General features: G+C 43.1%; 1 protein-coding gene across 2 annotated transcripts in view; it reads left to right on the forward strand.

The window, feature by feature from the left end:
* The window catches only part of LPP (LIM domain containing preferred translocation partner in lipoma), a 298,039-nt gene that overhangs the window by 114,414 nt on the left and 171,368 nt on the right, over positions 1-12,257 (forward strand). The gene's annotated exons all lie outside the window — the stretch shown is intronic.

The raw sequence follows: 12,257 nt of genomic DNA on the forward strand, positions 1-12,257 counted from the left end.
CACATAATTGAAGGGGATTTTTCTGATAAAGGCTAAATTGTGTATGGACATGAAAAATTCATCACGGAATTTAAACTATTTCCAAACCACATAAAACATTAAACATTTCAAGCTCAAGAGTAGCTTGAATATGGCGTGCATCATCCCAAGCTTTAAGCAGTCATCTGATTTTTCTCTTGCAAATGTTAAATATATAGTAAATGAGAGCCAAAGTAGGTTTTATTTGCTTTCTCATGATGACTGTGGAGCCTTGAAAGGTTTTCCTGGCTGACCCAACACACACCTTTGTTTACCTCTCTTGGCTAGATGATTTTAGCTGCAGCATTTTAAAGAGTAAGGGGAGCAGATATCAATTCTGCAGTCATAGTATCCCATTCTGTGCTTGTGATCAGCTCCAGCCTTGGTATTTTGTATGAATATGTCTCAAACTAGCCTTTTAAATCCAATGGAATTAAAGATTTTAATCAATCAAGAGGCTAATCAGCAAGATACGATGTGGTATGTATTGCCTGATAAGGATATGGAGTAAATCTCATAGTCTTATGAAAACAGAGTCCTATTCTTTAAAAGATCGTCAACATCCACATTTAGGTTTTGCTTAGATTTGTTACTGGATTTTAAAGCTAGGTCATGCCTGTATTTTTAAATCTAAAATTTGTCCTCTGTGTAGAAATATAAATAGTGGCCAATTTCAGAACATTCTCAGATGCATTCTCAATTGCTTTTTGTGTTCTTGACAGCCCAGGTGCCCAAAAATACCATGTTTTCTCTTTAAATAAAATTGTTACTCATTTGAGTGTCTTTCATCAGGGAAATCTGACTGTCATTGTTTAAATCCTCTAGGAATGAGCTTTGCTTTTGCATAAAGCAGTCACCTTGGATGACTGTGTGCAGCAAGTCATGCATTACAAAATTGCAGTGTGAGTTTTCAAAACCTGCTTTTCTTGGGTTTCATGTAAAAGGAAGGTGTTCCTGCTCTTCTCTAGAAGAACACACAGGCCATGACTCAAGTTTGTCTAACTATGCTGAAGTGCTGAAAATGGCCATAGAATCATATCATACAATTATTAAATGGTTTGGGTTGGAGTGGACCTTAAAGATCATCCCATTCCATCTCCTCTGCCATAGGCAGGAACACCTTCCACTAGCTCAGGTTGCTCAAAGCCCATCCAACCTGGCCTGGAACACTTTCAGGGAGGGGGAGTCTATAACCTCTCTAGGCAAGTTGTGCCAGTGCCTTTACAACCCTCACAGTAAAGAATTTCTTCCATATATTGAACACAAACATACTCTCTTTTAGTTTGAAGCCAATCCCCCTTGTCCTATCACTGCATGCCCTGGTGAAATGTCCCTGCCCAGCCTTCCTGTAGGCTCCCTTTAGGGACTCTAAGTGTTCTTAGCTCTCCCTGGAGCCTTCTCTTCTCCAGGCTGAACAACTAAGCCTGTCTTCAGAGGAAGATACACCAGCCTTCTGACCATCCTCTAAGAAAACTCTGCACCCTTAAATATCTCTGTGTGCACACTTGGCAGGGCAGAGAATGTGCTTTCCCCTTGTTAGAGTGTAAGAACACCACCTTGGCAAGCAGCACCGGGACCTTCCCACTGCTTCACTCCAGACTGGGATTGTAGTCCGCAGCTCCAGGGCACTGCTTGGGTCATGGGGGAGATGCTTCTGTCTTTGCTGTGATTCATGAAGAAGGTAGAGATGTTGGCTAGAACATTCTCAGACCTGATAAGCAACTCTGAATGACGTAGGCTTCATGATTCATCACAGAGTCTCAGCACACCGGGCATTTCTGTGCGTTAAAATAATTTCCAAGCAATGAACCTGCCTGGTGTCTCTCTGGCTGTTTGCACTTGCTGATAATGTCGACTTGAAAGTCGTTCCTCCTGCATTATCTTCTGTCTGATGGAGGAAAGGGCCTACTCTTTCCAGCTCACTGATAAAGGTGTTCTTGTTAGGCTGTGGCATAGACCATCACCTCTTGTGCTCTGCTCTCTCCTTGCCCCTCACTGCTCCAGGAATGTGCTTGTGGGAGCATGAGGAATTGTGTGTGTCCATCACCACTGTCCATCACCACAGGCAGCAGCAGCCCTCCAAGTGTGACAGAGGCTTTTGTCCTCAGAGAAGATTTATCCTCTTCTCATCCTCCCTGAGCACACACTCAAACAATATATCCATTTTAATTGTTTTCTGAGAGGTTATTAATATTGGAGTGGGGATTTAGAATGAAGATCAATCATTAATCTGAAAAGGATAGATTTGCACTCTCATGTAGTAAAGCTGGAAAAGAACTTAGAACAAATGAAAATCAAGAGAAGTTCCCCACCTAGCCTAATTTAATTTTTTTGTTTAACTGAAATTGTCCAAGAAGCACTTCTGAGGGAAAACCAAACCTCAGACTGAAGATTTCCGAAGACCAGCCTCGAAACTGTAGCAATATGTTATTACAATTTGTCAATTTTTTTTCCACAACATTTTATTTTAAGAATAAAATCTCTGGCTTTTCAAACAAAACCACAGTCTTAGCAGAGGATTTTAATTTTCTTCCGCATTATTCCTTTTAACATTATCCACAGATATTTCAGTAATTTGTTTTCTGTTAGTTAAATAGAAAAGGTTTAATTCAGTCTGGGAGTGATCTCACCCACGTTTCTCTACACCAAATAGTTGACCCTGTTTTGGTGTGGTGTGTTTCGTGGCAAAGGCACCCTCTCAGTTGCTCTGGGCTGATGCCAGACCCTAATACTTTTTCTCTGGAAGAGAGGCACCATATGCTGAGCAGAGTTACAGTAAAACTGCTGGTTTGGTTGAGTGCTCGCTCAGAGTGGTCAGGAGGTTAAAATGTGTGGTAACCAAGGTCATGGCCATCCCTGCTGGGAGGGTAAGATGGGAGCCACATTCCCCCAAAACCAGCACAAATTCCATGCTGCCACTGTTCATCCCTGCTTGCATTCTGAGGATAGGCAGTGTGCCTGGGTCACTCCAGTGAGGGAATTCTGTTGTCATCAGTGTCCTGAATGGGAAGATGATCCTCATCTTTGGGAAGTACTTTTTGTACCTCTGTTATTCACCTCTACCTTGCCCATTTTAAGGTGCTTCTGATAGGAAATGCTCTCTCCTCTTGTTTTCCCCACCACAGTGCTCTGGGCTCTGACTAGGCAGAAGAAGGGGATGGTTCTTTGTAGGAGATTTCGTGTAGTATGGGAAGATACGTGTAGTTACTTGTCTAAAAGGTCAGTTTAGCGTGTTTTTTCCTAACCAGTTACTGTGCTGAATTATGCAAAAGTGTAAATTTTAAAGCATTTCTGCTCACAGTGTGGCAATACCTGCAAGTATAAGTGTATATAGTAACTTTGGTGTATTAGAAAATGGTCTTTGGTACGGAAAGATTGTGAATCAGTATTTTAGGGTACAGCTCATCTCAAAGAAGGGAAAGTCTGCATCATTTGTTTTCTCCTCTACCTTCTCTGTTATCAGCAAGTTCAGTAGAGAAGATATAGAGCACCTCCAGGTAGTACCTCCTACCCAGGGAAAGATACAACCCTCCTTCTTTTTTATTTTCTTTTGATTGTAGTCCTGATTTTGTTCCATGTTCTGGCCAGATCACATGGGATGTTTCTAGAGGGTACTAGCAAAAGGAACCAAACCACGACCACTCCATATAGATATATATTTCTATACATTTATATGTGGAGCTAGAATCATAGAATTTTTTAGATTGGAAAAGATCTTCAAGATCATCAAGTCCAGCTGTTAACCTAACTCTGACGAGTCCATCACTAAAATTTGGATATGGAGCATTGCTGTTTATTTTGAAAAAATATGATAGGTGATGGGTGAATTCTATGTATATAACATTTAATTTTATCTTAAATTATCTTCAGGGGTTAAGGATGTAATTTACTATTTAACTGTTATACCAGTGAATTTAAAGGCAATTAATTTTATAGCAGAAAGAAAATCTAGATGCTTTTCTGCTCCCCAGTAGCACTGACTGTAGTGGAAGGAAGAAAGTCAGTGCTGTTTGTATTGGTGTAAACACTGAACTGAGATACATTTGATGAAGACACATTTTGCTTTCATCTTCCAAGTCTGGGTGTTTGTCAGTGTGACATAGGGAGGGGTGGCAAAGAGGAGGGGAGGACTCAGAGGATGAGTGACCCAGTTTGAAAACTAGTCCAAGGGGATTTGTTTGATCAACTCATTTGAGCACTGTACTTGCCTTTCCTGCTTGCCAGTCTCTCAAACCAGGAGCAGAAGATTCAGTGAAGGGAACACCTTGAAGGGAGGTTGATCCCCTCCTCCAGGAATGGTCTGCTTATGGCAGTGGGTTTTGCTGTCCCTTTCCTTTGCGTGCTGGGCAAAGAGAATGTATCCAACCCTTCCAGATGTTCTGCAGCACAGACCACTGCTGACCCTGAGGCTCAAGCCAAGGCTGCAGCACATGGGTTTCCTCTGACTGCTCAGATTGCAACTCGCCCCCAAAATGGGAAAACAATACAAAAACAGGCATAGGCAGAGATAAATCCAACATTGCTTAAAACTGTTGGCTGCAGCTTCCAAAACTTGAGGAAGTCCCTTGGCAGTGAAGAACTCTGAGAGATGTTTTTATTGTGATCTGTGCAGTGTTTTGTATTTCATCACTAGGGATGGAGAGGGTTTGGTTGAAGATAAGATAGGTTGTGTCTTAAGGACATGGTCCCCATCTTCCCTGTCTGCTGCCTCAGGGGAGAAGGCTGACCAGATAAACAGACTTACTTTCACTGTGCTTTGCAACAGCAGCCGGGGAAAACGAGGTCCTAATCCAGTGGTGTAGCTAATTTTTTTCAACTCCTTCACAACAGCCCTCTTTAGTAAATTAATGCATATGTCAACTCTTGTCAGAAGCTCTTAGCAATGAACAAATGAGTTCAACACCATAATCTAATAAACAAATAGAAAACCTGTTCCAGTTCTGAGTGAGACAGTGTTTCCCTCGCTGAGTTGTTTCATGGACCCTGCACTTTTAGAGAAGGATGGCACATGGGAATGCAACCCATTTCCTCTCCAGGATAGGGTTTTTTCTTCTGACTTAGATGCCCTGATTTTCATTTGTTTACATGGAAATCTCTCCCTCTTAGCAGGCTGTTTTCTGTAATTTTTTTTAAAATAATTCAGAACTACTTTTGTCCTGGTTATTGGATCTAAGCAGCTGCAGCTGAAGGTGAGATTTCATTGTACTGATTGCTGCACAAGCAAGATGAACTTCATGCACACATCTACAAATGAACCCAGCAGAGAAGGCCAAGAAAAGCTTTTCATGTTGGTGGACAGAGGCACAGTGTGGTTGAATGATATCCCCAATGTCCTAGAAGAAGTCTGTGACAGGGAAGAGTGCTTAGAGCTTTTTTGTTAAATCTTATGATTCTTCTTCCACCTTCTATTTTAGCACAGATTTTTATTGACGCTTTAAAGTTCCATGGACTGTTTCTTGCATCAGTTCAACTTTGGTAGTTTACTAAGCTTTAGTAAAGGACTGTTGTGTTTTCCATGAGTCACATCTATGGCAGAGAAGTTGGTGTGGGGCATTAGATGGAGTTCTCTGCCTCACAGTTGTATAGGAAAATAAGCTAAAGATCAAAACACAGCTTTCTGTTGATGGCCTTGTGCTTTGTGTCTTGTAAGCCTGAAGTGTAGGAAGCTCTGCTGATGTGCATGTGGGAAAACAATCCAGCACGGGGTTGTATCTGCCTGCTCCTCCCTGCCACCTCTGGGGCAGCAGGAGCATTGGCTGGGATTTGCTAGGAAGGATAGCACTTGGTGTCTACAGCCACCAGCTGAATGGAAACGCAGTCTCATAAAAAAACAACAACATTGTTTTCACAATGAGGGGCATCCACTGTGGTGAAGCATCTGAGATTTTGCATGATTTGGGGAACTGAACCCTTAATCTCCCACCCTCGTGCTAATTACTGCCTTTGGGGCGTTTTGAGAGGAGGTCAGGGGGTAGAGGGGATTTCCCTCCAGTGTTGGTGACCAGAGCTGGAGTGAAAGCTCTGTGTATAGGACACTAAAGGCAGCATCTGTTTGTACTAAATCAAGTTGCTTATTAAGAGCTGCATCACTTGCAGCTTGACATGGTGTGCCAGTGCTGCTCCTTTTGACAGTCACAAACTTGCAAGGGGTACGGCTCCAGTCCCACTGGCTGTTCCTGAATGGTGTAAAACCCAGTTATCTCTTGAGAGGGAGTAAAAAAAGGCTTTTGAACTGCTGCCTCAGCTCAGACCCTGATGTCAAAGCAGCCAGCGCTGCATCTCCCCACTGGCACTCTCCCACATGGCTTGTCTGTCCCCACCAGAATCTCATCTGCTTCTCCTGAAAGCTTTAGTACCTAGCTCTAGTAACGCTGGAAGAAATCCAGAGCAATTCCAGCAGAGCTATTTTGGATTTGCTTTTGCAGGAGGAATTGTACCTAGAGGTTTTAAGTTAATCGTACGGTCATTTTTCCTCTGTATATTTAACCACTGCGGTTAATTAACATTTCAAAGTTTCACAGGCTGCTTCTTCCATTATCTCAGCCAGTTGTGAAAGGCAGTGTGGCAAGAGGGTGGTAGTCTGACTGCAGTTGTGAAGATAGGAAAATTGCTGGGAATTGTTTCCAAGGGATCCCAGGGGTTTAAATAGTTGGATGGCAGGGTGAGGGTGAAGGTGAGGATGCATAACCATGGTACATGTTTCCTATTGACTCTCCATGTAGTAAACAAAATTACCAGATGATTGTTGGCGTGTGGTGGGTTTGTGGTTTTTTCTTTTTCTTTTTCTTTTTCTTTTTGGTTTGTGTTTTTTTTGTTTTTTTTTAATTTAAAGAATATTTTTTAAGCAGGGCTGCGATTCATAGTCCTGAACTGTAGGGGACTAATGTTCCTGTTCTCCAGCTGGGAGAAACTAATTCAACATCTTGTGTTGTAAACACTCACTCATTTTAACTGATTATACCTCCAATGTTCCTCAAATCACTAAAATTACTAATTGCTATTCCTTACACATCAGAGAGTGAATCCTGAATAATTAACCCCAAATAAAATTAGATGAATTGGCCCTTTTAATTAGAATCCCTGCTGCTGTTTGTTCTGAGCTTCCTTTTCTTACTGTTAAGAGACTTTTAGAATGATTAAAACTGTTTAAGACTTAAACAGCCAGTGACCTTTTAATACAATGTAAATCCATAAAAGCAATATTTCAGCTAGCAGGTGGTGAAGTAAATTTTCAGTGCAACTACCTGACAGACTCAGTATTCCTTTTTTAGATGCTGAGGATGAAATTAGCCAGTGTGGGTTTTTTTTCTTCCTCATGCTTATTAATACAGTAGCTGATTAGCACAAGTAGTTCAAACGGTAGGATTAGTGATTGGTAAGAGTGGTAATTTAAACAGTGCTTTGGGTTGTTGGAGCTGCTTTATTTTAGGAATCACAGGCCAGTGTGGTATATTTAGGTGGATTGTGGAGCTGGTGTGTCATCATGCAACAGTTTTCCCTGCACTGATGTGGTTTCAGTGACTCCTTACAACATGGGTGGGGCCAAAACATGATTTTAATTGTGTGTTTTCCTTGCCCAGTGATGTGTGTTAAGTACAGATGCTACAGGAACATGTTCACTTTGGGAAACTTGGTAAGATGTATGTTCACACCTAGGAGGGACCAGGTCACATCTAGCTGAATTTTTCTATAAAAATCCTGAGGTGTCACTTTGCAGCAGGAAGTTTCCCAGACCCTGTAGTAATACTGGTATATTCTGCAGGCTCCTGCTATGGTCACTGTGGAATACAGGTTAATGGTAGCCTCCATCAACAGGATTTTAGCCTAGTGCTCAATGAATTAGGGTTTGGGTGTAAATCTTAATTGTTTCAATGTAGAAAGCTTTGGCTTTCTGCAGTAGGAGGTAAATACTTGACTGAGCAATGCCTCTAGCTGCTCAGTACATTGCCAAATGGAGTCTGTCTGGATCAGAACAGAAACACATCAGTGGGGATTTGCTCCATCACTGTCCTTAGTCTGGTCTCTGAGTCAGGGCTGAACTATGTTTTTTCTCAGGTGATTCAAACTGATTCTGAACCAGCTTCAGAGTCAGAAATTATCGAGGTGACAATCAGAAAGGTTTATTCTTGCTTGGAAAGGGAAAATTGAAATAGTCTCTGACATATAGTCCTCAGATGTCAGACAGAGATCTGGGAAGACCAGTGTAAGCCCAGGTTTTTTTTGTTTAATAGGTTTCATTAACTTACTATTTCCATGAAAAATATGGTAGTTTGCTTTTTCGTGTTTCTCTGTGTTTTTCCCCCTAAAGAGTCTCTTTTACTGAACATGTGAGCCCTTCTTCAAGCCTAGAAGTTTCAAAGCCGCAAATCTTGTCTGAACAACTGAGTCTGTCAAGGGGGAGGCAGTTACTGTGCTACAATTCATTTGTTGGCTGGCAGATATATCTCCTGAAAACAAAGACTTGAGACATGAGCCTGATCCAGCAAAAAATGAAGTGCACTTAAAGTTTTAAAGGTTAGCCTGTAAGTGAGAACGGTGTTTTCTGCATGAGACAGGATGTTTTTCTCAGCTCGTACTTGTACCCAGAAGGCATCAGGCAGCCAGTGGCAAAAATTTTGTGAGTTTTTATTCACCCTGACAGGTTTGTGCTGATGTAGGTGTCTGTTAGGGCTTTGAACAATTTTATATTTGTATACTTAAAAGTGTAATAGAAAAATGTTTAAAGCTCCTTGGAAAGTGTAGGAGAGGAAATTTTGAAGCCAGATGTCAGGGGCCAGAAAGCATCACTTCTGCCAATGGCTCTGCTATTGCTTCCCAACATAACCCTGATGGACTCAGCTAATTTCTGCCTAATTACTTGTATTTACAATATACAAGTGTTCTATTGCTCAGGGTGGGCTGTTACTGGGCTGGCAGTCCCGTCCCTGGTGGCTACAGCAGGTGATGTTCAGCACAGGAGCTGCACAGGTGCTGATGGGGGAGCTCAGAGCTGTGATTCCATGGCATTTTGCACTGCTGTATCTGAAATAATTGAGCTGGGCATGTGTCCCACTGCACAGCCCCTTTGTAGGTTGACTCATGGTCTTCACAGCTCTGTGAAGGGGGTACAAGTAGCTGGTGCAACAAGGACTGTTTGTTTTCTCTTCTTAAATGTATGGTACCAAGTAGAGATTTCTCATTGTAAGAGGTGAAGGCAGGCTGTGTCTTGGTAGCTTGTCTTGGCCCAGACTGCCTCCATGGAGAGACTTGCCATTGGAAGGCAAGTCACTTCACCTGCCTTGAAGTATGAATTGCTTTCTGGAGGTGCCTTGATACCTCTCTGTTTACAGAACTCAGTACAGTCACTCTCATAACCTGAAATACATCCAAGTGTTCAGGTTGATGTCAGGTGAAAGTCAACCAAAATGCTGGTCTTGGTGCTGAATAATAATCAAAACTAATGAACCTTTGGTCCATCTTATCCCTTATTCACAGAGGAACAACCTGGTTGAATCAGTCAGGAGAGGGTGAGTGCTCAGGGTGGGATGTGCCCTCCACCAGCCCATGGTTAACTGGTAACCCCAGAGCCCCATTCTGCTGCAGCTGCTGGTGCACCCGTGCAGACCAGGGATGGTCCCTTGCCCTCGGCTCCCACCTCGCCCTGGTGCTGAAGCTGGGTGGCAGTGATGTGCTCTGCCAGGACAGGGACTTTCCTGCCTCCTCCCACAGCTTGACCAGCTCTGAGTAAGTGAAATCTGACTTGCAAAGCTCCAGGGATGAGAGGAGGTCCCAGAAGTGCACTGTAGGGATACTGTGCTTAAAGGGAGTGTAGGCAGGCTTTCAGGTTCTTTTCCTCTTTTGCTCCCTCAAACCTAGACCTGTTTCTTCCCCACATCATCTAGAATCATACACTGCTGAGGACACAGATTTTAGTCTTTGCATGCTTCCCTCTCTGCTGGAGGGAGGCTTCCAGCAATGCCAATAATAATAATGCAGTGACAGCTTTCCCTTCTGCATCCGAGGGAATATTCTCCCGTGAGTGCAGTGGGAACAGCATCGGGTCCTGTGGCTGTGTGTGGGAAAGAGGAAGGGGCAGTGGCAGAATGAATGACTAAAGCTGTGAAGGAGAAAGGTCCATCTGTTTGCAGAGGACCAGGAAAAGGCCAAACATCTGCAAGGTCTCCCCAGTTCATCAGGCATCTGCTCTCTGCTTCCCAGTATAAAAACCTTCTCACTTGTGGGGAGAGTGAAGCCAGCAGCTTATCTAACACAGGATGGAGTCAGCAGAGCTGGGCTGGGATGTGGTAGAGCCAGCTGTCTCCTACTGCAAGGAAGTGTTTTCTTCCAAACTCTAGGAGAAAGCTCTTTTTCTGCTCCTTCTCTGAAAAATCTTGCCAATTTTTTTTCTTTTTCTTTCAGGAGGACTGGGTCTTCCAAAGGGGGAGACATGGTATTTTATGTTTGTTCTAATGGTCATTGTTCAATGCAGACTTCTGTTTATGCAGAAAATCTGCCCCCTTCTCTGTCTCTTCTCCTTCACATTCGCTACCTTGATTTTCCTTAGGTGTCTTGGAGGGTTGTAAATAGAGCAAGAGTGTTTGACTAATGTGCTGTGCAGGGAGATCAGTGTTTGGCAACGGAGCCAGGACTAACTGAGAAACATCATCTGAAGCATAATCATGAGGAGTCTGTGTCTGCTGGAGTTGAATTTGTTTGCAAAATCATGTTGGCTGATTGGAGGGTCATTTTCAGAGCAAAGGAGAAAAGTTTAGGAAGCACTCAAATATCCCAGCATTTTTTTAGAACTAACCCCTTAGATATTAATTTCAAAATCTCTCTACTTTTCTTTTTATTTCATATTGTATTTCACATGATTTGAAATAAAAGATTGGATTGATTATAGGGTAATGAGGATGATACTGCAGATATTATTGAACAAAAGTTTTTAGAAAATCAGTCCCTAACTGTATCATAGCATGACCCAGTGGGTTTCATGGGATTTTATGTATTGGAGCAACATGATTGTCTTAAATTAGTTTCCAGTATGTTGTTTTTGAGCTGTCTTTGTGCATCTGTATTTAGGATGATACTTTCTCAGGGATTCAGAGGGGTTTTTTGAGTCCCATCCATGCTCATTCTGGGGGAAATGGGAAGAAATTACATTCCTGGTAAATAACATCTCTGAAAGTCCTAGGGGAAGTTTGTGTATTTCAGAGAGTGATTCAAAATAGAAGAGAAAAACTTTTGAGGGCTGCAGACTCATCTGCTTCCCATGGCAGAGAACATGGAAGTGCTGTGCTGGCAGTGCTGCTCAGCTGGTGCCAGACCCTGGGCTGGGCTGAGCCTAGGGCTTTAAACCTGGGCACAGATGGCCCAGAAGGCTGCAGGTCACAGGGGTTTGGCTCAGCCCCTTCCTGAATGGTTTGGAGGCTGCTCCTTGGCACTCAGGGGTGGTGCTGAGGGCCTCTGGTCTGAACACAGTGTGATGCTGCATGGAGGTCTGGAGGGTCAAGTAGGGAGCTCCTTCCAAAAGCAGCAGTTCCTATATGTGTGAAATATCACACTTTTATTAATCTGAAACCTTCCATCCCAGATGCTGCACACACAAGAGCCAACAGCAAACAGTTCTACTTGCAGCATCAATCTTCATAAGAAGAAATAAAAGCATACCAGAGTGGTCCAAATAGCAGGCAGCTGCCTTTCCTGGAGACTAATCCAGTGCCAATGGCAAATGCTCTTTTTCCACCATTAGGAGGTGCTTTCAGAGCCTGGTGTCCTGCTGCCTGCAGCCTGTGCTGCTCTGTCCTTGTTTTCTTTCTCCTTTGTTGTCCAACATCCCATGAAATTCTCAAGGAGAACTACTCTCTGCTCCCACCTCCCATCTCTATGCTAAGCTGGATTGCTTCACAACCAGTATGTGCTGCTTTGTCTTCCCATCAGCACTTTTGGAAAATTAACATGAGCAAGTTGAATTCTAGAAATTTTGTACATCAGCCCCCCTTTTAAAAATACAGAGTTAAGAGAGGTGAATTCATGTGTGCTTGCACCTGGCCCATCATGTGGCTGTTGTCACTGAGAAGAGCCTGTGGTCTTCCCAGCAGTTCTTTACATGAAGCTATGAAGGCCCTATGTAGGAAGAGGAAGATCCAAAGAGTGTGGCTGCCTTCCAGCAGCAGGGATGCTGGAGATGGGCTCGTCTAGATTCTGGGCTCCAACTCCAGCACTCTGTGTGTATTCTGCAGCAGGGAATCCCTGCTTTT

The sequence above is a fragment of the Cinclus cinclus genome, chromosome 10 (genome assembly GCF_963662255.1).
Source record: "Cinclus cinclus chromosome 10, bCinCin1.1, whole genome shotgun sequence".
Classification (NCBI taxonomy): domain Eukaryota; kingdom Metazoa; phylum Chordata; class Aves; order Passeriformes; family Cinclidae; genus Cinclus; species Cinclus cinclus.